The sequence below is a fragment of the Otolemur garnettii genome, unplaced genomic scaffold (assembly GCF_000181295.1).
Source record: "Otolemur garnettii isolate 467f Iridium unplaced genomic scaffold, OtoGar3 scaffold00008, whole genome shotgun sequence".
NCBI classification, from domain to species: Eukaryota; Metazoa; Chordata; class Mammalia; order Primates; family Galagidae; genus Otolemur; species Otolemur garnettii.
Window position 1 is genome coordinate 26,363,679 of NW_003852403.1, and position 4,839 is coordinate 26,368,517.

The following is a 4,839-nucleotide window of genomic DNA, read 5'->3' on the forward strand; positions in this document are numbered from 1 at the left end:
CCCCTCTAATTTTAAAACCTGTTTTTTTTTTTTCTCCCCACCCTAAAAATAGGGGAAGAAAATTGTACCGGGAATTAAAAAAAAGTTTCCCCTCCTCTTCCCCGTTGAAAAGGGGGAGGATGGGTAGAGGGAGGGTGATTGGTGGGACCACACCTATGGTCATCTTACAGGGGTACATGTGAATCTTTCTAAATGTAGAATATAAATGTCTTAACACAATGACTAGGAAAATGCCATGAAGGCTATGTTAACCAGTTTGATGAAAATATTTCAGATTGTATATAGAACCAGAACACTGTACCCCATGACTGCATTAATGTACACAGCTATGATTTAATAAAAAAAAAAACAAAACAAAAGTTTCACAATATTCAATAATTTCTATTATTTATGTTTAAAACAACTCTGAATCTCTATACTCCTTTAAGCAAGTGTTGGGGTAGTAGGGTAAGGAGGTCATACTAGTTTGTACTATGTGTGAGATATGAGAGGTGTTTAAATTCATTATCTCTAATCCTTGCAGGGTAGGTACGATCTACTTTTTATATGATTAAAAAAAGAAATAGGATGCAGATGGGGGATGGGGGGAAGAGAAGGTGGGGAAGAAAAAGAGAGAGAGAGATGAGGCTGACGAGATCTGCAGGGTGAGTCAGCAAGCTGGAGAGCCAGGGTCAATGTTTCAGTTCAAAGGCAGTCAGGCAAGAAGAATTCTGTCTTGCTAGAGGAGGGACAGCCTTTTTGTTCTATTGAAACCAAAGGATTGAATGAAGCCCATCCACTTTAGAGACAGCCATCTGCTTTACTGATTTAAATATTAATGCCATGCAAAAACACTCAGAATGTTTGACCAAATAAACAGGCACCTTGTGGCCCAGTCATAGTGACACAAAAAATTAATCTTTACCTATAATCATTTCAACATCTCAGCTAATTTGCGGCAGAACGGGAATTTGAACTTAAGGCTGATGTAGAAGTTCATGATAGTTGTACCAGTCCACAATACCTGCAAGGAGGTAACAGATGCAATTAGCAGGATTTCTAGGCTAACATCAGCAGCTTTGCTCTTTTATAGCGGATTTCACCCAGAGCACTGTCCACAGACTTGAAATAACCCAGTTACCACACTTTTCTACAATTATGATGAACCATGTACAAACTGGCTGTAAATAAGGTCCTTCTTCTGGATAATTTTTGCTTTTTATAATTTGATAGAGTCTTACTCTGTAGTACTGGGTAGAAAGCCATGGTGTGAGTCTAGCTCACAACAACTTTAAACTCTGGGGCTTGAGTGAGATCCTCTTGCCTCAGACTTCAGGCGCCCACCATGCTGCCAGCTAGTTTTTCTATTTTCAGTGGAGACTAGGTCTTGCTCTTGGTCAGGCTGGTCTTGAACTCCTGAGCTCAGGCAATCCTACTGTCTCAGCTTCCCAGAGTGCTGATCATAGGTGTAAGCCATCATTCTTGGTCAGTTCTTCTACAAGTTTTAGCCACAGAAATGTTGATTTGGTAGATTTACTTATAGCCAATCTTGTCAAGATTAAGACAGCAAGCAATTCCGAAGAGTTTCCTAACAGGCATGTTCAAAAATTTAGAATAGGGGCGGCACCTGTGGCTCAAAGGAGTAAGGGGCCAGCCCCATATGCCAGAGGTGGTGGGTTCAAACCTGGCCCAGACAAAACTGAAAAAAAAAATTTAGAATAGCAGATAAAGAGAAACAAATTTGAAAAATAGATAATTAGGGCTTGGGGGTGGAACAAGAAACAATATTGCAGTTACCTTTGTATCCTTTCAAATATTAATAAAAATAAGCATTTTTGAAATAGTTGCTATGTACTTGCTACTGTTCTGGGTACTGAGAATGCTGAAATGATAAAAATTTGAAAAAAAAAAGATTTCCTTTCTCGGGGGTTAATAAAAGTATTAGAATGTTATCAATGGTTACGAGATGCCAAAAGCATAAGGGAGTCACAGATACGTAAAACTAAACTGCTACAAGTGACCCAAGTACCTTGAAGTACCTTTGTTTTGGGGATACAAAGGTACTTCAAGATCAAGGAGCAGACATCAAGTGCATTTGTTGGATAATATTGTTAAATTATGCAGTGTAATTTATGGTTTGGTATTTTCATTTTCAGAGACTCTACACTAGGTGGCATCCAGAGTCAGGCTGGAAGCTGTAACCAGCTATGCAAAGTCAACCATTGCTAGACCGAGCTTCCCTGTGGACTCTAAGGCAAAAATTTTAAGAGAAAGGAGTGAGGTTGCTTTAAGTGATGATCAAAATGCTGTTTGTTGGAAGGGTGCAAAGGTGATGACTTGGGGGAAGAGTTCATGTGGGCTGTAGGGTAGACTGTCGGAAAGATGACGACTGAGAAAAGTTTCAAACTTTAAAGTCACGGTATTAAGGTGAACACACATGGCCTTATTGTCTAGAATCAGAGGGAGACTGTGTTAAGAACGTTCAGGATAAAAAAAGATTACTATGCAGAGACGGATTGTATAAGTGGAATTCTTTCATTTGGGGAGATTTTGAAGTAAATTTAACAGGTTTTGCTAAGTTTAACAGATGACAGCCATAAAAGACATCATGTCTCATGTGTACATCGAAGGTTGTTATAGGAACCAATGCCTATGAAAATGCCGGTAGGCAGTAATACCAGCAGAAAAATTTAGCCTCCCCTGCCTGCACCAGTAATGAGCATGTTGGCAGACAGGTGATGCTCAAAATTATTTTAAATGACAAACAAAGCTGGGCATCCATACAACTCTGTATACTTACACATGAAAACAATCTTACACTTGAAGAATGAAGTCTTGACGGATGCTGACTTCTGGTTTATCTGTGCAGGATGGGCTGGAAGAACTGGAGGTAAAGGTGAAGTGAAGAACATCTAGTTTACACCCCATCTAGCTGACAGTGTTCTGATCCTGGCGATCTTCTGTTCCATGCCTGAAACTGAACTGCCTTCTTTGTTGTCCACAGATATAACATCATACCAACGCCTCTAATTTTATAATCTTAATTATGTTTCTTCAGAATTACTGATTAGAAAATCCCTCTTAGGATGACTTTTGGCAACTTCAGTGAATATATGTAATTCCTTTGTTTATGAAACAATTTGTTTAAGTTCATAAAAAATAGGGAATTTTCTAAGAAAAGGTAGGCACTTAGTTAATCATCCTTTGCAAATCTCCGTGTTCTATAGTTATTCAATCATTTAAAGTAATTAATTGGGAAGAGATTAGGATGGATCTGCAGTTTGCATCCATGATGGTAAATCAAGGGCAAATCAAGTAGAAGTAAAAACTGTGTTTTTTTTTAATTAATAACTTTTCATGAAGCCTTAACACATTGTGCTAATAATTTACGAAAAATTCGACATATACAAACTAAATATCAAAATAAATAAAGCTGTGTTATTTTAAAACTGTAATAAAATAATTAGGTCTTGGAACATTAGATAGGATCTTGGCTTAGTAGTTCCCAGAATTCTAGATTCAAAGGGCAGTTAAAACAACAATTTAAAAACAAAAAACCTAGGGGCAATATAGAGCTGCCAACTTTTTTTTTTTTTCTTTTTTTGGCAGATTCTCACTTTGTTGCCCACGCTAGAGTGCCATCTCATCAATCTAGCTCACAGCAACCTCCAACTCCTGGGTTTAAGCAATCCTCCTGCCTCAGTCTCCCAAGTAACTGGGACTACAGGTGCTGGCCACAATGCACAGCTAATTTTTCTATTTTCAGTAGAAATGGGGTCTTGCTTTTGCTCAGGCTGGTCTGGAACTCCTGAGCTCAAGTGATCCTCCAGCCTTAGCCTCCCAAAGTGCAAAGATTACAGGCCTGAGCCACCACTCCTGGTCAGAGCCACCAACTTTTTCTTCTGCCAAGAAAAGATATTTAAAGCAACTAATATTACTATCAACATTTCACAAAAGTAAACTTCAATACCATAAAAGTTGGATTATCTTATAATAAAAATTAAATTTGAGGGAGGCCAAGGCAGGTTGATCCCTTGAGCTCAGGAGTTCGAGACTAGTTTGAGCAAGAGCAAGACCTTGTCTCTAAAAATAGCCAGGTGTTGTGGCAGGTGCCTGTAATTCCAGCTTCTTGGGAGGCTGAGGCAAGAGAATCACTTGAGCCCAAGAGTTTGAGGTTCCTGTGAGCTGTGATGCCATGGCACTGTACCTATGGTGACCAAAGTAAGATTCTGTCTCAAAAAAAATTTTTTTTTGAGTTGATAACTTACTAGTTTTTTAATTTTTTTCTTTTACGGATAACTGAAAGTTTAAGTTTGGGCTTAGAATCTGGGAACAATTCCCTGAAATGGCATTTAGTCCAATAACTTCAATTTAAAAGGTTTAGAGACTAGTACCTTCATGAGGTCATTCAGTATTAAAATCCAGGAAAGAAAGCACAGCTTCTGACAAGAGGATAATACACCCTCACAAATACCCAAACACTAAATGGCATATGTTGCCAAAGCAAATTAAAACCCCCCAAAACTAATATAAAATCAAACAATTTCTACTATCTGGTGTACATGGTTGTAGCTGCTATAATTTTGTCAAGGAAAAAATAACCCCAAATTATAAATTACTATACTTATGAAACCTATGCCATAGTGTGAGCTCCTAATTCTCCAAAATGTTTCATTCTCAGTGAGACAGTCTACAGACATCTAATACCTGCTGCATGAATGGATGAATGTCATTCTAAATCACTGCCAAGGAAGATTCTTCACATTGGCCAGGCGCCTATAGCTCAACCGGCTAAGGCGCCAGCCACGTACACCTAAGGTGGCAGGTTCGAATCCCCAGCCCGGACCCGCCAAACAACAA